The sequence below is a fragment of the Ursus maritimus genome, unplaced genomic scaffold, assembly GCF_017311325.1.
Source record: "Ursus maritimus isolate PB19 unplaced genomic scaffold, ASM1731132v1 scaffold_9, whole genome shotgun sequence".
Classification (NCBI taxonomy): Eukaryota; Metazoa; Chordata; class Mammalia; order Carnivora; family Ursidae; genus Ursus; species Ursus maritimus.
This window is the reverse complement of record NW_024427107.1, coordinates 66536610-66560204: the sequence shown is the minus strand read 5'-3', so window position 1 is coordinate 66560204 and position 23595 is coordinate 66536610. Positions and strand designations below refer to the sequence as shown.

The 23595-nt window shown below is 43.0% G+C and overlaps 1 protein-coding gene across 3 annotated transcripts in view; it reads left to right on the top strand.

Annotated features, from left to right (window-relative positions):
- The window catches only part of LRATD2 (LRAT domain containing 2), a 223604-nt gene that overhangs the window by 2953 nt on the left and 197056 nt on the right, over positions 1 to 23595 (top strand). For 2 of the 3 annotated variants that reach the window (XR_005833628.1, XR_005833629.1), the window contains one exon: positions 1 to 849. This exon is cut by the window's left edge and continues 1 nt beyond it. The exons of the other annotated variant lie outside the window; for it this stretch is intronic. The gene's annotated coding sequence lies outside the window, so the exon portion shown is untranslated. The remainder of the gene's footprint in view (positions 850 to 23595) is intronic. 3 annotated transcript variants of the gene reach the window in all.

The window sequence follows — 23595 nt, the reverse complement described above, 5'->3', positions numbered from 1 at the left end:
AGCTTCGCGCCGGGCTCCGCGGCGCTGAGCACCTACACGCCCGAGAACCTGCTCAACAAGTGCAGGCCTGGCGACCTGGTGGAGTTCGTGTCGCAGGCGCAGTACCCGCACTGGGCTGTATACGTGGGCAACTTCCAGGTGGTGCACTTGCACCGGCTGGAGGTGAGCAACAGCTTCCTGACGGACGCGAGCCAGGGCCGGCGCGGCCGCGTGGTGAACGACCTGTACCGCTACAAGCCGCTGAGCCCTGGCGCCGTGGTGCGGAACGCGCTGGCACACGTGGGCGCCAAGGAGCGCGAGCTGAGCTGGCGCAACTCGGAGAGCTTCGCCGCCTGGTGCCGCTACGGCAAGCGCGAGTTCAAGATTGGCGGCGAGCTGCGCATCGGCAAGCAGCCCTACCGGCTGCAGATCCAGCTCTCGGCGCAGCGCAGCCACACGCTCGAGTTTCAGAGTCTGGAGGACCTGATCATGGAGAAGCGGCGTAACGACCAGATCGGGCGCGCGGCGGTGCTGCAGGAGCTCGCCACGCACCTGCACCCGGCCGAGCCGGACGAGGGCGACATCGACGCGGCGCGGACTACGCCGCCTGCCGGGCGCCCCCCTGCGCCCGGCCGGGAGGACGAGGCCCGCGAGGCGGCGGTGCACTGAGGGGCGAGCTGAGTGCCGAGTCCTGAGAGGGAGCCTTTCGCAGCCGCCGCCGCCCCCTCCCCCTCCTCTCACTCCCTCCTCCAGCACCTTCCGGGCCCCATCTGGGCTCCTGCGCCATTTGGAAAAAAGGAGAGTTGGCGAAGGGCGCAGCCAGCTGTGGCTTGGGCTTGTTATCTTGGACGGAGGAGGAAGAGGGAGCAGGTAGGAGCACTTTGGCTGGGGGCACTTCCTGCACGCCCCGCTGGATCTGTCTTCCTTTCTGAGGTGGGCCAAACGGTGGACTTGCCTGACACTTAAGCCTTGCTGGACCCGGGTCCAAAATCTACCCTTCTTACGCACTCGGGGGTGGAGGAAAGTTCGGAGGACCAGTGGCTGCCATTGCCTCCTCCCCGCTTCCCCTCCTCCCCTGCGCTTGGAGGGTGCCCGGTACTGAGGCCTGAGAGGGTTTGTGGCGGCGCCCTGCCTGCAGGCAGAGCCACAGATCTGCTACCCCCACCCCCAGGGGTGTGTGTGGGATGTGGGAGGCGGGGTGATGTACTTCGGGGGATTCCTGCGGTATAAGGCCGAAGAGACCAGGCCCAGGTCTGGGAGCCGCGGGCCACACAAGCAGCCCCCTGTGAAGTGTAATAAATAGTTGTGTAAACTTGGGCTACAAAACAAAGACTTTGCTACCTCCCCTCCCCACCCCCAGGTAGTTCATCTTCTGGAGCTGGCTTCTAGTGGAGTCTCGGGCTCCCTCCTGCTCCAGCCACCACTTCCCAGGTTCCAAGTAAATCACTGTCGCGGGCCGGCTGGGGGAAGGATTCAATTAGGATTCTGTTATGCTGCCTTTGTTTCTAGCCTGCTTTTGTAGGGACTTGGAGCCACGTTGTTATCAAAGGAGGGAATAGCCCTTTGTGTCTCTGATCTAATTAAACCTGCTCGGATGTGTTCATCCGCAGGTCACACAGGGGTTGGCTAGTGCCACCCCGTAAAGTATCCATTACAGAAGCAGTCAGATGGGGGTTGCCCTGCAGAAATTAGTTTATTTCCCACTCATCACGTAACCCCCTTCCTGAACAGTGAAGGTAACCTTTTGTAAACTGTAAGGATTTGGTGGTGGGCCTGTGGTGTTTTTTGGGGGGGTTTTGGTTTTTGGTGGGGTTTTTTTTTTTTTTTTTTTTTTGGTTTTTTTTGTTTGTTTGTTTGTTTTGTTTTGTTTTGTCTCCTCATGGTCCCATCCCCCTGACTCACTTTTGTTCTGCGGGTGATAAAATCTTAGGCTTGAGGTTTATTCAGTGATAAGGTGTTTGTTCTGCTAGCCACACCTGATGTGATTTAATCAAGAGGCGAAGTCTTGTTATATTGCAGCAGGCTCTTTGTTCTTTGGAGAACCCCCCCCCCGGGTGATTTCGCAATTAAGAGGGGTGACAGCCATCACAAATAAAATGCCACCTGGTGTAGTCAGCACCGAATCTGGTGACAGTCCTAAGGCACAGGTTGGTGGTTGTGAGATCTGTCGGCAGCAGGCTGGCCCCTACTCTAAGGATCTGTCGCTGATCCTGTTGGCTGTACTGTGGGGCTTCTAGAAATCTTCACAGCCCGTCTCTTGTATTCACGTGAGCACTTGGATGATGCGTGCCCTTGATTTCACAGTGCTGCTTTGCTGCAGATTGGCATTGCTAATGCCATCTCAAAAGTTGAGTGAAGTTTTCCTTTCTCTTGGGAGTCATTTTAGATGACACTGAAGTCCTTTTGTGAAGGAATTCTTAGAGCTGGAATGGAATCCTGTTTGAACGCCCTATAGAGCTGTGGCCATCCTTGGGCCTTCTCCCTAGGGATTTCTAACTCATGGCAACAAGACTTGAAGGATTTCCTTGTATACATTTTTCAAACTTGGAAGTTGATGCCATAATTTTTAAAAGCCTAGACCGTCGTAGCACCTCAATGTGAAATAATTTAATTTTAGGAGCATTAGCTATGTTCCCTGTTCCCACAAGGATCACCAAGCAGGTCCTTTCCCTTTGCTAAAGATGAACCACACGCAGCCCTACTCTGGGACTTTGGAGAGATGTCAGTCACCTGTGGGAAATGTGGATCTAGTTTTCATGTGTCATGATCTCCCAGCTTCGTGTTTATATTCTCTTGTTCATGGAAAAGCCAAGCAAGGTAAAAGACGTTTAGGAGAGCCTCACATATCTAACAGGTTTGGGTTTTTTTTAATGCTTAACACGGTAGTTGAAGAAAGACCAGTGTGCAGACAGCAAGAGGGGAGAAGAACAGAAAAGCACTGTCTAACAGCTCTGGGCTGGCTAGCCAGCTAGCTTTTCCACTCCTCTCTCTCTGTCGACCTCCTTTGCCCTCCACTGGAAAGTGAATGTCATTGGTCACATGGAGGTACACCAGTGACTGTCTGTTGTCACAAAGGAACTGCTTTTTGTGGGAAGTTTCCACTTGAAGGAAGAACTCGTAAAATCCACACCAGTCGTAGTATTCTGCCTCGGGGAAGAGGTTTTTGAAAGTGAACTAGAAAAGGAAATCCATCCACTCCAGAGACTGCTTTCTCATGTCCTGCAAGCATTTTTACTGGCTACCAGAGGTGCGAAGTGTGTAATACGAAGAATGATTCCATTGGAAGTTTCTTAGGGCTCTCTAAGGCTCTGAAGTAAAGCACCAACCAACCTGGAAGGCTCCAAGAAAGGGGGAATCTATCAGCGCATCTCTTTCCTCAAGGTGGCAGTGTTGCGGATAACTGAGATATCAGCGTCCAGGCTATGGCTACATCTGGCACTTTAAAAAATATATATATATTTAATAATTTTTGTTACTCCTTGGGAATAAGACTTTAGAACTATTTTGTACTGTGAATTATGTATGTTCTTTGAAAGAAATCTTGATTCTCACATTCTTCAGAAGCTGTGGCAGGGATAAGCAGGACTCCGGACTGGAACACATACTAATACTAAAAGTAATGAAACAAATTCTATTTTCTTATTTGAGCAAATATTTTATTGAGACTGCTTATGTATGTCAAAGAAGCCCACAATGTCCGCTACACAACTTTTTGTATCAAAAGAACTCGTACCTTTTGTAGCTTTTATTCCACATGTAATTTAAAATGACTTTATAGCACTAAAATGCCTATAGCAGAAGACTTGACGCAAGACCTTTAAGGAAATTTTTAGTTTTTATGAAAAATGACACTTCAGTGGTTAACCTTCTCGTGTCTTCGGTGCTTCTGGCCCTAAGAGCACCACTAGACAACACGACAACCACATGGAAACATATTTTTGGAAGCAAAACTTTAATTTTATACAACATATGCTATGGAGAGTGAAGAAAAATTAATGACTACTTGTTTTCTATTTTTTTTTCTTAACAAAATGGAATCCACTGTGTCGAAGACTCTTGATATTATGTGATTGTCTAACCATTTTTTAAAAAAATAAATTAGAATAAAATCTATGATCATGGTCATCGAATGGTTTTGTTTGGAAAGTTACATTTTATTTGTGAAAAAAATTTTTTTTAAATCACAGTAACTACAGACTTGACTGGTTTGTTCAAGTATTCACTATATTTTGTTCTTAGCTATAATTCTTGTGACCTATGGAGAATTACATTGACTAACATGGTAAATTCTATGTATATTTTATTTCCTCGTGAGTTGTGTAAACTGTATTTTTGTTGAAGAATGTATGTTAAATCAATGTTACGTTCTCATACCACTTCTTGAGAAGGAAGTTCCGATTTGAAATTGTATCATTTCCTTCAAAATGAAGGGCAGTGTTTAGTTAAATAAAAGATTGATGACATCTTTTGAACCACTTCCTCCTCACTGTCTTATTAAAATAAAATCTGTCCAGTCCTTTTGAAAAATGCTATAAAGTTTTCCAATAAGCCATCTATTAGTGTTAACTGAATTTCTGGTTTTTTTCCACTTGTATACCTCTTTGTGCCATATGTGGTTCAAAAATCAAGCTGCAAGTTTTATATCAGTGTGTGTCATCTTTACATTGCTCAGTAAACATTTTGATGAATTCATTTAGTGACAGCCCTCCCTGCATTAGCTCTGTGAGAATTAATCACCCATTGCTCCTAGGCCCTCAGTGTTCGTGAAAAATGTCTCATACACATAAATTTTCAGTGCACATTGATTTTCAGAATCAATGCAAGCACTGCTGATCACCACGCTCCCATATCAGAATCTACACTGGGGTGTTTTGGTTTTAAGATCAGTTGTGTCTTGGGTGATTTTGGTGTCAGACAAAGGGAACGCGCTCACTGGGTAATTGAATTACAGAAAACGGACAAATATGGCCACATGGCACTGTTGGCATAATGAGGGATGGAGATGTGGCATTTGGGACTGGTGTGTGGAAGGCCACCAGCACTCCTTCGGCCAGCAGCTGAAGCCACTGCCCCAGTCCTGTGAGGCTCAAGGCCCTGGTCTTTGTCAATAGGCTCTTAAGAGAATTTTAAATAGGAAGAACCCGGAATGCGAATGCCGAAGGTGTTCGGGAGCTCAGCAGCAGGGAAGCCATCTATCCCTAGAGTGGGAGTCCTTAATTTATCATGGTTCTTGCACAAGAAAGTAAAGGGAGGGAGCCTTATACAGAATGTGCATTTATTCTTGGGTGATCTTGGTGTAGGCTGCTGTTCCCATTTCTTCTAAGTGGACTGAGCTTGCTTAATGTAGGAAAATGACATGTTTGGTAGCGTTTAAAAGGACCTGCAAAATGAGCAGACCCAGAATATGTGCAGAAGGGCTTTTATTTCCTTTTACTGAATTAACTGGGGAAACTGCTTATTGAACAAATACAGCCATTTTATCTGCAGAGTATATGCAAGAATGATTGGTGTGTATTTGCAAGCACAGCAAGATACTACTAGGTATTTAGGAAGGACCAGAGGAGGCTGAGTTGTAGCTTAGGTATTAGAACATACAGAGATTACAAGCAAACATTGAGAGTCCCTGCCCCAGAGTTTGTTTCTCAGGGGAAATCAATTTCACTCCTCTGTAGAGGACAGATGATAATAGAGGTGGCCCTCAAAAGTGCCAGTGGTTGGTAGGTCTTCAAATAAAACAGATGGGCCTAGGTTTAATTGGAGTACTCCCATGGGAGAATTAGACCAAAATTCTGAAGGTACAGATGGTGGCAAAAAGGATGTAACTAATAAAATTAATATTCACGAAGTGCTTAACTGGGAGGCTTCTAAATTCCCAGTGCCTAAGATAAAAAGATAGACCAGATCCATAGTTTCTGTCCTCAGTGTCACATGCTAACAGGTAAGGCAGGTCACTACTTGCCAAAAAAGGAATTCACGATAAGGAGTTTAATTGCAATAGATGGAAACCTACAGGGTGTGCAGGAGAGGATCTCTCCATCAATGAGTTGGTAAGGGCTTCCCTGAGGAAGCATTTATGCTCAACTCTGGAAGAGGTAGAGGAGAAAGTTGGGCACAGAGTGGGCACAGCTTACATTAATTCAGGGAGGAATTAATTAATTCAGGGAGGAATGCTGGGGAGTAAATGAAACCATGGAGTGCCCTCAAAATGCCTTTGCTTCATAATTCCAGTAAGTCCTGGCAGAGAGACCTTCACTCCACATTGGAGTGAGTGAATGAATCTGGGGGTGGCTTTGCCAGAGTGGAAAGCCCTCTGGTCATCTCAAGGGGTTGCCACCTCTATGGTTTGAAGAGGGTGAGGCAGCAGTGGTTTTAGGATGGATGGAACAGGGGGAGCAAGGGAGTGACCCTGTCCTGCCTCTCCCAGAACTCCATTGCCAGCCAGGTTTTGAAGTAGAGTGGGAATTCGGGCCTTTGCCTGTTGCAATCGAGAGAAGTGGCACAGGTCAGGCTGGAGGGAAGCAGAGGGAAAGCAGCATAAGTCTGACAGCCTTCATGCCATGGTCTTGGAGTCACAATTGCAGAAGACATTATTTTGTTCAATTGGCCAACACAGACCACTGCTAGAATATAGACTTTGGTCCCTTGTCAAGGGTGGCCATCAGTGACTCAAAAGATGAGCTTTGCTACTTTTTGGGGGGACACTTGTACAACAATGTATTTAACTACCAAGGTTTGATGACCTTGATAGTGCATTCATTTTAACCTCATAACTGAGGATTCTCAGCAGTTAGGCTAAACTGGAGATAGAGGGTCTGACCCAGGCACGAAGAACTGAGTAGTGGTTAAGTCTTCACAGTCAAACTCCCTGGATTTCTCTACTCTGGGCTCTGCTTACTGTGAAGCTGGTCACCTTGGGAGAAGTTAAATACCTGCTTGGAAGCTTTATTTTATCTTCTGTACAATGTGATTTATGACATAGGTCAAAATCACTGAACTCTCTTGAATTTCAGTTGTACTTGCAAAATAATATATAATGTATGTAAGAATATAATCAGACTAAAATAATATCTGCTTTAAATGGTTGTTGTGAGCACAGAATGAAACAATGCACATAAAGCCCAGATCAATAGCTATTATGATTGACTAGAGAGGATCTAGGGTATTATAGGTATTCAAAAGCCTTATTCAAAATGAAGTTTCTGTCTGGGGGAGAGAGGTCTTCCCTTTAGTTCTGGAGATTTTTTAGCTAGCTACGAGAAGCTGGTAAGATAAAAAAATAACTCTTGTTAGTACTTCCGTTGGGTAGCCACTGCTGGAGAGTTTGAAATGTTTCTTGGGGGGCACCTGGGTGTCTTAGTTGTTAAGCACCTGCCTTCGGCTCAGGTCATGATCCCAGGGTCCTGGGATCGAGCCCCACATCGGGCTCCCCGCTCAGCAGGAAGCCTGCTTCTCCCTCTCCCACTCTCCCTGCTGGTGTTCCCTCTCTCACTGTGTCTCAGTCTGTTAAAAAAAAAAAATGAATGAAATCTTAAAAAAAAAAAAAGAAAGAAAGAAATGTTTCTTGGGCTTTGATCTTTAGTAGATAAACTGCTTAACTTGTTTATAATATTTTATTCAACAAATATTTCCTAAGAACTTTTAAGGTACTAGATGGTAGAGACCCGAGGGGGAATTAGAAGTGATAGATAATATTAACACTGATGAGGTCGCCTTGCCATCCCGTCTAATGTTAATCATCACAATGGCCTTTCTGGACAGCTGCTGATAGCTTTGTTTTATTTATTTATTTATTTATTTATTTATTTATTTATTTATTTATTTATTTATTTATATCAGGCCCCGAGCTGAAGGCAGACGCTTAACCGCTGTGCCACCCAGGTGCCCCGATAGCTTTGTTTTATAGTTGAGGACATAGGTTTAGAGAAATGAAGCTATTTGTCCCTGGTCACAAAGCTAATAAGCCACAGTATCTAGCCTGGAACAGGAATGCTGGACTCCAAAGCCCCAGGCTAGGATTTCTCCCTGGAAAGATCATCTGGCCACACCTACCTTTGGCTGCCCCTCCCTTCTCCGTACTGGAGGAGAATACAGACAACCTTATTCTGCTCCAATTTTTGGCAGGCAGAGTTATCTGAGAGGCAGGTAGATTTTCACTCTTGTAGCCACAACTCCAGAGGCAGTAACCCTTGAGGCAAAAAGAGGCAGAAAGAGGAGAAGCAACTCTGTATTATGAGTAACAATAACAAGCCTTGGGTGAATGTTGACCATCCCCTGATTACCTCCGCCCTTGGGTGGCTGGGCATTGTGACAATCCCTACTCAAACTGCCCCTCTTCCGTCTGTGCTTTTGTCACTCCCCTTACCCCTTCAGGCTGCGTACAGCTCGCCTGTTCGGCTCCAGCCCCTGACCTGCTGTGTGACATCAGGCAAGTTAGTAACTTCTTTAAGCCTCCTTGACTTATATAAAAAATTGCATCTATTAGGACTGTCTAGTCCATAGGGCTGTTCTTTGGCTTATGAGATAATGTAAATCAAGTGCATCATGGAGCACTAAATTGTGGCTTGGGGGCCATATGGGCTCTGCTACAAATGGTGTGGCTGCAATATGATATATGACCTTGAGCAAGTCCCTTTACCAACTAGGACCCTGAATCTAAAATTTCTGTGTGCGGAGTACCCAACTCCAGCAGGGGTCCGTGACAAGATTCCAAGCGCAACTTTATCCTTTGAGATGGTTCTAGAAGTTGCTAGTTGCTATACTTAATTATAACCAATTAATACTAATTAATACTTATTCCTTGGCTATAGCCCTAAACCTCATTCATGTAAAAGATTAATTTGTAAATGTAAAAAAGTAACAGTAAGATGATTGAATTTCAGGGAGTGCTTTTATTGTGAAAAGTAAGGACTATACACACACACAAATTTTTTGAACTGGCAAATTTTGTCACAATCTTTAATATTAGAAACCAAATCTGGGCCATGGATGAGGAAAAAGGTGATAAGAGTAAATTAATGTGTATCTTCTTTGGAAATGGTATTTCCTCTGGAAAAAGTATTTCATTGTTTTTTTGTTGTTCTGTTTTTAAGTGTTTAATTTTGCTTTTCAAACACTGATTTTCTTTCTTTTTCTTTCTTTCTTTCTTTTCTTTTTTTTTTTTTTTCTTGATACTAGGGTACATTTCTCTTTGCTACCTGGCTGTACTGTTGGCCAATACAACAAAGCCCATGGAGAGAATTCTCTTGTATCGCAATGGATATGCATGATTTATTCTACTTTATTCTAATGGGGTCTATTTCTTTTTATATTTCAGTAAGAGCAAGGTTGTTCATAAAGCCATAAAGCATCAAACGGTGGCAGTTCTTTGTGCTGACATCTATTTTAGTACTTAAAAAAAAAGTAGTAGACTTTATTTTTTAAAGCAGTTTTAGGTTCACAGCCAAATTGAGTGGAAAGCGCAGATTCCCACATACCCCCTCTCCCAACCACACAGCCTCCCCTAGGGTCAGCATGCGTGTCAGTGTGGCACATTGTCACACTGGATGAACCAACCCTGACACATCGTTATCAACCATACTTACATTAGGTTTCACTCTTTGTGTTGTGCCTTCTATCCTTTCGAAAAATGGATCCACCATTATAGTATCACAGAATAGTTGTACGCCGGATACATCTCCTTCTTCATTTCTTTCTCTCCCAAGCTAGGAATTGGACTATTTTTAGCCGCTCTTATCAAAACTTAAGAGGCACTTCTCTGCAGGGCCCTTCTGTTTTCTTTGCCGTTCCAAATGATGTGTCTGGCTAGAATTGTGTTCAATCATTCTTTAAGTATGTATTGATGCCAACCAGACAATGTGCTACCCGCTGGGGCCAGAAAGAGGACTATTGTGCGGTCCCTGTGCTCCAGGGGCCTACCCACATTCTGCTGAGCAAGACAGGCACAGAGTAAGTGCAAAACCTCTGATGAAGTTGTGTTGTTGGAGAACTGGCAGGCTCCAGGCATTAGGGTAACACCGGTGAGGGCTGGAGGTGTTGGCAGCTAACCCCACGTGGTGGGGAAGGGAAGGGTCCAGAATAGCCTTCCCAGGCAAAGTTAAGCAGATAGGAGGAGGTCTTATCAGAGGAAGATTCTAAAGTAATCCTGCTTCCAACTCATCAGCCCTTTATTTTGAGAGCAAAACACACATCTGTCTCTGTATGTGGCTGGTGGGGGGCAGGGGGGACCTGAGAACAACTACTATAAATTGCTTAGTAATTCCTCTTTTTTTCTTTCTCATAGTGCTGATACAGATCTCAGCCAACTAGGGCACATTATCAAAAACTCTGAAAGGATAATTTCACTGCATTAGAAGTGTTCTGTTCTCTTTAGCACCATCATCCAGCTGACTTCAGGCATAGCCAAGCAGCTCCAATACGTTGGGATTGAGGCTGCTTCCTCTGTGTTTGAGGGAGCCTAGAGGCACTGTGGAAAGCATTGCCTGCCATTGGAGTCAGGCCCGGGTTGTCAGCTCCGCACCTCCCTTTCTGTGTTACTGGGCCAGACGCCCTCGCCTGGCTTGGGAGGCCATAGTGTATTCGTTTGTAAAGCGGGAATGAGGTGTTACCTACCCTGCAGGGTTTTGGAGTTGGTGATATACATAAATCACTCAGAAGTAGTCCTGGCAGGAAGTTACCTGCTCAGGGATTGGTTGCTATGACTAGTATGACTAGCCATTTTCCCTTTTTCACTTTTGCCCTGTGTTCATGACTCCCCAAAATCTCACAGGTCAATTGCAGATTGGAGCAGGTTAAGCCAAAGAAACTTAACCAAGTTAAGATGGCCAGAGATGATGTGACATTTGGTTTTGTAATGGTTAAAAACTGTCTGTCTCCAGGTGTTTGGAGAAAAATCATAAATATATGTGCGTGCACACACACACACACACACACACACACACGCTAACTGCATCATTTCATCTGAATCTTTAGTTTCTCCCCAACCTGACAATTAGGAGGTGAAACTCAGGCATTGATACCATCCTATCATCTTAAAGCTCTAACTGTTTTATTACCTTCTGGTTAGTGCCTCTCTCTGCCTGCCCTTTCAGCCTATGAATATATTTTATTAATATAATTTTATTACTTTTTTCTTACAGTTCAAAAATAATATATGCTTAAAAGAAGTTCAAATACCAACGTGTATAAAGTAAAAGAAAGGACATTTTCCATTGCCTTCTTTCACCTTGTTCCACCTGTAACCAAGGGTTATCAGTGTTAGGCGTGCTGCGTGTTCCTTCTCGATTTTTTTCTATGAACATTCAGACATGCTTAGGTGCATGTATTTTTCCCAGTGTTTTTAAATTAGATCATGCTACCCATATTACTGTGATGCTCCTTTTTTTTACTCATTAATAAACCCAGACCTTCTTCATATTATTACAGAAAGTGTCTAGAACATTCTTTTTAGTACAGTTGTTTAGTACTTAATAGTAAAAAGCTTCTGTTTCTTATTTATGCGTTTTTTAAATTGAGGCTCATTTCAACTATATCCAGTTTTTCCTAATTATAAATGATACCACACTTTTGTTATACCTGTTTTTGGCATGTATGAGAGTATTTCTAAAGGATATAGTCATTGAAGTGAAATTTCTGGATTAAAGACTAAGCAAAATTTAGAGGGTTTTTTTATTTTTAATTTTTTTGAGGGGGAGGGGTGAAGAGGGCAGAGGGAGAAAGAGAATCTCAAGCAGGCTCTATGCCCAGTGCAGAGCCCCACCGGGGCTCAGTCTCACTACCCTGAGATTATGACCTGAGCCGAAATCAAGAGTCAGATGCTTAATCAACTGAGCCACACAGGCACCCCTGCAAAATTTAGATTTTGATAGGAACGACCGTGTGACCGTCTCTAAAACATTGTGCCAATTGCAGTGAAGCTGTTTGAAAATATTTGCTTACTTATAGGTGAAAAATAGTTACGTTGTTGTTTGTATTTCTGTGGGAGTTTTATTTTTTACCACCTGAGCTAGTCTTCCTGGTATCTCCAAGAATTCAAATCAGTGGTTTACTAGTTTTATTCTATTCCAAGCATTCTAATTCTCTCCAAAGCACTTGGTTTTGGGGTCAGCCTGGGGAATTCTCGAGTCCAATCTGTGAACTTGAGCGAACAGGAGAAAGGTAACGTAAAAGGTATCCAAAATTACCCTTCTTTTAAAAATGTTGATCAGAGTGTGTGACATGCGGGTTTACACCCTTTAGTGGCATCCAGTGGGCTTAGAATGAGATCTAAGTTCTTTACCGTGGCCTGTTGGCCTGCACGATCTGGCCTCTGCTTAATGCTGCCAACTTCAGTTCTTATCACCCCCTCTTACAACTATATTCCAGCCTCACAGGCCTATTTTTTTTCCCCTAAACACACCAAGGTTTTTCCTCCTTGCTTTAGAGAAGCATTTTCAGACACTGGCTACTGACCCACAATAAGAAATGAACTGTGTATCACAACTAAATGCCTACCTATTTGTATGCGTGTGTATATATGTGGGTATACACTGATATCTGAAACTAAATTTCACCAAACAATCCGTAACTGTACCGTGATATCATCTAGTAAGATGATGCAGAATCATGGCCCCCCAAAGTTATCCACACCCTAATGTTTTCTGGCCAGTCAAAATCCTAAAGTTGATGAGTCACTGGTAAGGGAAGAAAATATCCCGAGCCTCTTGGTTTCACCACTTTACAGTTCACTTTAGACAAACATTTCGTTTTAATGCCTGTCACCTCCTTAGCTTTTGCTTCAGAAATGCCCAGTGTTCACCACGTGTTTGGAGTTTCCACAGCCCTGGGCTGGGCATGATGGGGAGATGTGAATTGTGTTCAGAGGCATATATAATGCTTCAGTAGTCTTGTTGGAAGATTCAGATTCAAGAATCAGAAGACACTTGAAAGCAATAAAGATAGAATGAGACATTCAACTGTGAGATGTAGTTAGGGACAAGAGTTCATCAACTCCTTCCAGCAATGACAACAGTAATTTAGCGTGTTGGTAACGTTGCTCATGTCAAAGCGTGTTTCACAGGTATTGAATTAAATCTCTGCACCCTCTTCTTAAGATATTATTACCATTCTCCTTGAATAGGTGTAGAAATGGAGCCTCTGAGAAAAGGAAATAAAATGTTTACTGAGCACATACTATATTCCAAACCCCGTGGTTGGAACCTTACAAATGGTATTTCATTTCATCTCCAGCAGAAGCAGGGAGGTTGCCACTGTGATTCTCATTTTCATATGAAGTCATGATTCATCCAAGATTGCTGAACTGTGAAATGGGCCAAACAAGATTCAAACCACTGTTCTCGGACTCCCAGGCCAGTGCTCTTCCTGCTACGTAGCAGGTGCTCGCAGTGGTTACACTCATTCTCGTTTGCAAGCATTTCCAAGCCACACAATCACAAAAAACTTCTCTTCAGATTTCTTCAGTGCTGCTGAAAGTTGATGAGGTGGAACATTCCACCTCCGTCTTCTTTAGTGGCCCCTGGACTCTGAAAACTGAGTTGATGAAGGCAAGAAACCGGACAATCCAACTGAGAGATGACCAAGAGCTGAGGGAAGATGAAGCCCTGTGTGCAAAGGGCTGTGATTTATTTTTGTTTTTACTTGAACTTAATATTTGGGCATAATTTCAGTTGCTTGAATAAGCACAGTACAGAAGAACCTCCATCTACCCCTGATGCAGATTCATCTTTTGTCAACATTTTATACCATTTGCAAAGTGCAGGTGGAACACATGTTTTTAATGTCAATTTTGTCCACGGACTCTGCATGTCTACCAGATTTGTTATTTCTCATTTGAAGTGTCCTCCAGCCCAGCTCTCTTACTTGTCCTTCCTCCCCATGTTCTCAACTTCAGTTTTGTGCTATTGCCCAGGATTTCCCACTCTCTCCCATCGCAGGTGTGAGGCCGGCTCTGCCATGGGTCAGTGTGAACTCAGATCACTGGTCTACCACTTACTGGCTATTATAACTTTCAGAGAGGCATTTTCCTCATTGAAAGCATGGGCCTGAGGTAGCACTTTCGAGAGTCTTTGTGAAGATTGTGTGGAATCATGTAAGTTTAGCCAGAGTACGAACCACAGAGTAAATTCCCCTAGAAATGCAAACTCCCATTGCAAAGGACCCCTATTCATCCTGTAGCCATGAACAGTCCATAGCAAATGTTAAAATCTTGAAACACTTCCATAGCAGTCAGTAAATAGCTGCTTCCCCAGAACCCACCCCTCACCACCACAGCACCCCCACCTTCCTGTTCACCTGGCCACTGCCCTGGGGCCCCTGTTACATCCCCACAGACTAATTTTAATAGGTACATGCCTCCAGCACTTGGGTGCTGCTCTATGTGCAGCACTTTGATGGGTTGATGACTGTTGAAAAATGTTAATATCTCAGCAGAATATTAGCTTAAATGCCTATAAATACTATCACCCCCATTTACAAATGACGAAGGAAGTTGAGGGATGGTGGGAGTAACTTTGTTCAATGTCACACAACTGATTATGACTTAAACCTGAGACTATTTAATTTCCAAAACCTTGCCCAGTCCCCGAGGAACAGTCCCAGTCCCCAAGTACCTGTGACCTTGGGTAGGGGACTTCATCTCCTAGAGGGGGAACGGAGTGAAAATGATCCTTCTGGCTCCCCTATCTCTCCAGTCATGGAAAAAGTGCTGATCTACTGAAGTTTTCCTTGTCTTTTTGTTCACTGCAAATAATCAAGTTAAGTGGTCAGTCTTAGGCCAGAGATCAAACTCAGCCTGTTAATTATTCACAGAGTTGAAAATTCTGCTCTTCTCTTGGGACAAGCCAGAACTACAAAGCTGGTAAAACTGACTTTTTGAAAATAACTCGTTGAGTGAGAACATAGGAATATTTTTAGAGAGGGAATGTGAGCCAGTGAAAGCAAAGACCCAATGAAAGGAGCATGGCCTTGGGAGCCAGAGAGACTCTCTGATGAGCTATGGGCTATTGGGCCAGTTATATATAAGTAATCTGCATTTCATCATTGGGAAAATGAGAGTAAGTACCTTGAAGACTTATCTAGAGTCAGATACAATGGGTGCGCAGCACTGAGCTCAGTGCCTAGTACCAAGAGTTAAGTCAAGGTATTTACTAAGTTGGACTACATGGACCGAAAGAAACCAGAGTCATGGTGAATCAGCCTCCCAGAGGTTCACGGAGGCCCCCAGCAGGCAAGGAGTTCATGCTTACTTCTTGGTTCATAGAGGGCAAGGAGGCTATCTACCCACCAGAATGGCAATCTTTAAGCTGATGTACTCGTGTGTCCTGGCTGAAGAACAGCCCTGGCTGGCAGGAGAAGAAAGTGCTCAGCTACCATTTGGTCTACTCTTCATTATGTGAGAAAGAGGGAAGGAGGAGAGCTAATAACTTGGGTTGGTTTGTTTCCAGTGGTACCCAAAGGGTAAAGGGAAAGCTGAAGACCTTCTCCCTCCTACTCCCCAGAAATAACAGTTAATAGCAGATTCTTTTACCTTTTTCCAGATATTAACCAATTAGCCTTCCTTCCTTCCATACAAATGGAATCGTAATATAATAATGGCTAATATTTATCAGGTGCTTGCTATGTGCCTGGGAAGATTTTTAGTATCTTGTCCGGACTGTATGCCATGTAACCCTCTGGGAAATAGGTACTGCTTTTATTTTCATAGTTTAGATGGGGAAACTGAGGCCCAGAGCAGTTAAATCACTTGCCTAAAGTCACACAACAGATAGGGACAGGAAAAGAACCCAGTAGGTCAACATAAATCTCTCTTATTCTGTTTTACGCCTGAATAGTATCTCTTTATGAGAATGAATCATAGTTTATGTAGTTCATTGTTGGGTATTGAAGTTGTCCACGTCTGTTCTAACAATCACAGCTACATCAACCATCTTTGTATATTTATCTTTGAAGTTTGAACTTTTATTTGATGTCTGCTTTGTGCCAGGCACTTTGGAACACTCTTTTTTTTTTTAAAGTTTTTTTATTATGTTAGTCACCATACAGTACATCCCTAGTTTCTGATGTAAAGTTCGATGATTCATTAGTTGCGTATAACACCCAGTGCACCATGCAATACGTGCCCTCCTTACTACCCATTACCCACCCCATTCCCCTCCGAAGCCCTCAGTTTGTTTCTCAGAGTCCATAGTCTCTCATGCTTCATTCCCCCTTCTGATTACCCCCTTTCTTTATCCCTTTCTTCCCCTACCGATCTTCCTAGTTCTTATGTTCCATAGATGAGAGAAATCATCTGATAATTGTCTTTCTCTGCTTGACTTATTTCACTTAGCATTATCTCCTCCAGTGCCGTCCATGTTGCAGCAAATGTTGAGAACTCGTTCTTTCTGATAGCTGAGTAATATTCCATCGTATATATGGACCATAGCTTCTTAATCCAGTCATCTGTTGAAGGGCATCTCGGTTCCTTCCACGATTTGGCTATTGTGGACAATGCTGCTATGAACATTGGGGTGCATATGGCCCTTCTCTTCACTACGTCTGTGTCTTTGGGGTAAATACCCAGTATTGCAACGGCTGGATCATAGGGTAGCTCAATTTTTAACTTTTTAAGGGACCTCCACACGTTTCCAGAGTGGCTGCACCAACCTGCATTCCCACCAACAATGTAGGAGGGATCCCCTTTCTCCACATCCTCTCCAACAATTGTTGTTTCTTGCCTTGTCAATTTTTGCCATTCTAACTGGCGTAAGGTGGTATCTCAGTGTGGTTTTGATTTGAATTTCCTTGATGGCTAATGATTTTGAACATTTTTTCATGTGTCTGTTAGCCATTTGTATGTCTTCATTGGAAAAGTGTCTGTTCATATCTTCTGCCCATTTTTTGATTTGTTTATTTGTTTCTCGTGTATTGAGTTTGAGAAGTTCTTTGTAGATCTTGGATACCAGTCCTTTATCTGTAGTGTCATTTGCAAATATATTCTCCCATTCCGTGGGCTGCCTCTTAGTTTTTCTGACTGTTTCCTTGGCTGTGCAGAAACTTTTAATCTTGATGAAGTCCCATAAATTCATTTTATCTTTTGTTTCTCTTGCCTTTGGGGATGTTTTTCATGACACATCTCCAAAGGCAAGAGAAACAAAAGAAAAAATGAACTTGTGGGACTTCATCAAGATAAAAACTTCTGCACAGCTAAGGAAACAGTCCAAAAAACTAAGAGGCAGCCCACGGAATGGGAGAAGATATTTGCAAATGACACTACAGATAAAAGGCTGGTATGCAAGATCTATAAAGAACTTCTCATAGAAATAGAAGGAAAGCTACCAATCTCATTCTACGAGGCCAATATTACCTTGATCCCCAAACCAGGCAAAGACCCCATCAAAAAGAAGAATTACAGACCGATTTCCCTAATGAATATGGACGTCAATATACACAACAAAATCCTGGCTAATCTAATAGAACCCAACATTAAAAGGATTATCCATCATGACCAAGTGGGATTCATCCCTGGGATGCAAGGGTGGTACAACATTCGCAAATCTATCAGTGTCTTAGATTTTATCCAGAAACAAAAATTCAGAAATCATATGGAGCACTGTTAACATGTATTTGTCATTTAGTGCTCAGACATACTCCATGGCATTAGGCATTGTCCCCTATGCAGGTAAGGATATTGAGACTCCGAGCAGTTAAGTAACTTTCCCAAGGTCCCAGAGTTCATGAATGGCAGAAGGTGGAATTGAACTTAGGCTCTCTGAGTCCAGGGACTGTAACATCACTGATGCTATGTAACACACATGGCTATGTGTGAAAATGCCCATGAGGAAGTTACATGTTTACTAGAATCTTCTCCTTTTAGTACCATTATCCTTTTATACTTTTCCTTGCATTATAATTTCACTGAGACTCCATTTTCATACCCATAAAGCAGAGGTAGTAGTACCTACGGCTCTGGACTGAATTGTGTTCCCCAAAATTCATATGTTGAAGACCTACCCCACAATGTGATGCTGTCTGGAGGGTGGGCCTTTAAGAGGTAATTAGGTTTAGATGAGGTCATGAGGGTAAAGCCTCCATGATGGGATTAGCATCCTCATAAGTAGAGACACCAGAGTGGTGCATGGGTGGCTCAGTTGGTTAAGGGTCTGCCTTCAGCTCAGGTCATGATCTTGGGGTCCAGGGATTGAGCCCAGGGTTGGGCTCCCCATTGAGTGGGGAGTCTCTTCTCCTTCTGCCCCCCCCTCCCGCCCAGGTCATGCTCTCTCTCTAGCTTGCTCTCTCTCAAATAAATAAAAATGAAAAAAAAGAAGAAAAAGAGACACCAGAGAGCTTGCTCTCCTCTCTCTACCATGTGATCACACAGCAAGAAGGTGGATGTCTAGAAGCCAAGGGGAGAGTCCTCACCAGGACCTGACCATACTGGCACCCTGATCTTGGACTTCTAGCTTCCAGAACTGTGAGAAATAAGTTTCCATTGCTTAAACCACCCAGTCTCTGGTATTTTGATATGATAGCCCAAGCAGACTAATCACCTAACTTATAAAATTGTTTTAAAATTAACACAAACAACAAGGAAAAACACCTAGACTAATTATAACATGAGTTATGGAGTTATCGCATGCCAGGTGTTGTTCTAAGAGCTTCGCATGTGCGTTAGTTTCCTAGGGCTGCCATGACAAAATACCACACACTGGGTGGCTTAAAACAGTAGAAATCTATTCTTCCACCGTTTTGAAGGCTAGAAGGTCTAAAGTCAAGATCTTCACAGGGCCAGACTCTCTTAAAAGTCTCTGAGGGATGTTCTTCCTTGCCTTTTCGCAGGCATTCCTTGGCTTGTGGTAGCATAATTCTGATCTCCACCTCTGTCATGACATGGCATTCTCCCCCTGTGTCACTGTCACCGCTTAGTTATATTCTTATAAGGACACTGGTCATATTAGAGGAAGGGCCTACCTTACTGTAGTTGGAACTCATCTTAACTAATTATATTTACAATGACTCTATTTCCAAATAAAGTCCCATTCTGAGATACTGAGGGTTAAGATTCCAGCATATCTTTTTTGGAGAGAACAAGTCAACCTATCACAATACATATTCTCTCATTCAATCTCCACAGCAACCCAAAGAAGCAGGTATTAATATCATTCCCATTTTATAGATGAGGACATCAAGGCTTGGCTCAGAGAATTCACACAGCTTGTCCAAGGTCACATAGTGATTAAGCAAGTGTATGCTCTATTGCTTCTGGGCTAGTAGAGCTCGGGGGCAGAATAGATACTCAGAAAAAAAAAAATGTGGATTTCTTTTATTTTGAAATGACTCACAAATAGCAAACACCTGTAGACTAATATCCCTTATGAACATAAATGCAAAAATCCTTAACAAAATATAAGCAAGTCAAATCCTGGCATACATAAATAGGATAATACATCATTTCCTTGCTTCTGGGCTAGTAGAGCTCGGGGGCAGAATAGATACTCAGAAAAAAAAAAATGTGGATTTCTTTTATTTTGAAATGACTCACAAATAGCAAACACCTGTAGACTAATATCCCTTATGAACATAAATGCAAAAATCCTTAACAAAATATAAGCAAGTCAAATCCTGGCATACATAAATAGGATAATACATCATGACCAAGTGGAATTGAATTTTTTATGGTAACTGATTTAAAGTCTTTGCCTAGTGAGTCCAGTGTCTGGGATTTCTCAGGGACAGTTTCTGTAAACATTTTTTTTTTTTTTGTATGAACCACACTTTCCTATTTCATTGCATGGCATATATATATTGCTATTGTTACTGAAAATAGGACATTTTAAATAGTATGATGTGTCAACTCTGAAAATCAGATTCTCTCTCTTCTCCAGGCTTTGTTATTATTGCTGCTCTTTGCTAGTTTAGTGACTTTCTTGGACTATTTCTATAAAATCTGTATTCTTTGTCATGTGTGGCTACTGAAGTTTCTATTCATTAGCTTAGTGGTTAGCTAATGGCCAAACAAGAGATTTCCATAAAACTATTTGAACTAAGAATCTTCCAGCCTTTTTAAGGACTCTGTGTGTGTGTGTGTGTGTGTGTGTGTGTGTGTGTGTGTGTGTGTAGAGTTATGTTTTCAGTGCTCTGACAGTCAGTTTACAACTCTAAATTGTACTTAACTCCTTGCTCGTGAAGAGACTTGACATAACCAGAGATGAGAGAGTAGGACATTCTCAGGGCTTTTGGGGGTATATGCATAGTCCTAAAAATGCACATGGGCTTCTAGATTCCTAGGAATATCCTGGAGCTTTTCAAAGATGCCTATGGATATCTCATTACCCAGCTTTTCTTTTTAATATTTTTGGTTTGCCACTTGTTAGCTCCAACTGTTAATACACCTCTGGGCAGCTGTGATATTAAACAATTGCCACTGATTGTATTTGACAAATACTCTGTGGGTGGGGCTCCTCACAAAGAGTAAGCTCTGATTAGATCAAATAAAGACATCCTTAAAAGTGAGCTTTTTTCATGAACTGCCAGACAGATCACATGCTGACAATTTCTAGGAATGGGACTTCCTGGAAGCTCCAAACCCATTTTGCTTTCTTCGTAGCTGCTAAGCTGCTGTTTTTCACAGCTGCTGTAGCTGTGAGGCTGTTGGCTTTCAGTGCTATTGAAGCACTGGGGAGAGGGTGATGGGCATAAGTCCAGTTAAAATGCCATAAAGCTCACTGTCCTTGCCAAGATTCAGCCATTTTTCTTGAATAAATGCTGGTTGGATTGCTGCAAGCCACTGGTGATTTTTCAGAGTTATGAAACAGTTAATTTTGACAGTTTTCACTAGTGTTCTCATTGCTTTTATAGAGAAATGGGTTTGAGAGGTCCTCAATCAACTATTTCAGAACAGCCAATTGTATATCCATTTTCTATAGTTACGTGGCAGATTAGCACACACTTAGAGGCTAAACCCACACCTATTTATTATGTCATATTTTTAGTAAGTTGGAAGTCGTGGCACAGAGTAACTGGATTTTCTGTTCGGGGTCTTACAAGACTTGGACTGAATTCTCTTTTGGAGCCAGACTCTTCTTTCACTGTCATTTAGGTTGTTGGTAGAATTTAAATTTTGGTTATAGGACTGAAATCCCTGTTTTCATGCTGGCAGGCTGTCCATCTCAACTTCTCAAGGCCATCCCTAGGTTGTAACCATGACCTGGAAACTTACTTTCTTCAAAGCCAGGAGGAAAAGTCTCTCTCCAGTCTGTTAAGAAAGAGACTGAAGTTACATCATCTAATCATGGGAGTGACTAGCCTATCACATTCACAGGACATACTCACACTCAGGGACCAGAGAGTATATAAGGTATATACCAGGGGGTAGGATTCTTGGGGCTGTCTTAGAATTTTGCCTACCATAGGCTTAATTGTAAGTTTTTGTGTAGCACTTTCATATAAATTAACCTAATGTAATTGTCACAACAGCTCTTTGAGATAGGCAAGGAAGGTGTTCCAAAACTCATTTCGGAGATGTGAACTAAAAGGCTCAGTGAGATTAAATGACTTTCTCATGAGCACACAGGTAATGAGAGGCAAATTAAGTCCTCTGATTCCAGTAGAACACTCTCTGTCTTAATGCACACCTGTCTGCCAAGTTAAAGGTCAGTCCTTTCTGGGTTTTGTTTGTTACCTGGCTGTGAAGGTGTTAGTACCTGAGGCCTCTTTAAGGAACTTTGTCTTTGGAACAGTCTCCCCTGGGCTCCTGCGTCTCCGGCATGTGTATTTGGGGAGAATACCTGAGCGTGAAAAATAGTATTAACCAGGAGTTTTGATAAAATGGAGTTTTCAGGGGTGAATTGCAATTTAAATAGCTGAAGAATTCCATTTACTTCCAGCAATGTATTCTGAATGCTCCCTCTGGCCCAGCTCAAAAGGAACAGACAGTCATGTCCCGCAGAAAGTAATGGAATTTTTATTTTTGTCTTAGAAGTGCCTTGAAATCAGCAATCTCAAGGCTGGCAATGGGCCTTCTGTGAAGACATCATCAGAAAGAATAGCAGAAGGTTCTGAAGGTAGTCAGCCATGGATCAAACTCATTCTCACTTCAATTGAATGGTTTTGCAAATGGTAGAAGAAATTAACCATTTAAGACCAGCTTTCCCACCTTCCCATACTTAATCTCCTTATCCAGTGTGTCCAATCAAACCTTTAGTTCCAATTCAAACCTTTTAATTATTCTGTGTTTTTCCATTGTAATGCAAATGGTACCTGTGGCCTTCATCAGTCAATCCTTCAATTGTTTGAGGACAGCAGAGCTGGGATGTTGGTTCCCTTTCCAGATTCCCTTTACTTGGTCCCCACACAAATTCCCCAGCTGCTGTGAGAGGATAGTTCTCACCTTTCCACAAAGGCCATCCCCACTGCCTCAAAGTAGCAATGACTAACGGGTGTATTTCATGCTCCAGACCTCCCTATGCAATCAGGCTGAAGGGAGATCCTGCTGAGACCACATCCTTGCTTAGCCTCCTCCCCTGCCCATCCTGCTTCCTGCATTCCCTCTCTTTTGAGGGCCCTCCCCAGTCATTGAACCTGCCTTCACCCAAATCACTGTCTTGGGAGCTGCTTCGATGTCACTGACCTAAGACATAGTAACAAAGTTCTGCTGTGCCCTTCCTCTAAGTTCAAAATAAGATCATATCCAGCAATTAAAGGCCTTGCTATAAAGAAATATTGGATAGTCCCACTTGTCCTCCCAACCTCAGTTTTCTGGAATGAAGCCACGGATATAGAAAAGGCCTTTGAGTAACCGATCTAGATACTGTAAAATAAAAGGTGATCTGTACCTTCGTCGTTAAAAAGAAAGTGCAGTTTTGGTGCCTGACAGATACACAAGGCAGAGTAAGCCTTGACCTCTCCAAATCTGCCTGGAATGCAGGGCTCAGCCCACACACCTCTCAGTGTTGCTGGAAAGACAAATGGAACAATATATTAAATGAGTTAGTTTATATCTCAGGGCTTCGAAAAACCAGAGGTTTTATCCTTAGGGTCTTGTGTGACAGGAAGCATGCTATTTTAATCTGGGTGCAGGCCAATTTCTGTTTCAAAGCTGAGCCTGAGAGCAAGCAGATCCTTTTTCTTACACACAAAAACAAAAACTCACCGGCTCCAAGGGAAACAAAAATGAACTTTGATGTTTCCAACCACACTGAGTCCCATTTGGAGAGGAAGGGGATGGATCACTAAACTGGGGGAGAACACGAGGGCCTGCTGTGCAGGTGTGGTGAGGTGGGCACAGGCGGTAAGATGGGGTGGGCATTGTCCTGGGCTCCTGTCAGTCTGCTGAGCCCAAGGAGCTGGGTCAGCCCCATTTCAACAGAGGAGAGGTGGCCAGCGTGGGAGGTGGCCTATATCAGCATTGGTTACATCTGGGGGGGCGAGAGCTCTGTGGAGGTATGTCTTATTCTTAATTTTATGCAAGTTTGAAATATTTAAAAATAAAATGTAAAAGAAAAGTAAAGGTAACAATGGACTAAATGAGAATGATTAAACCCCCACTGTGAAATGAACTAAGTATGGTATAATTCACATTACCCTTAACTCAAATTAGTGCATACCCACCGTATGATTGTGTGAGTCAATTTATATACATAGATG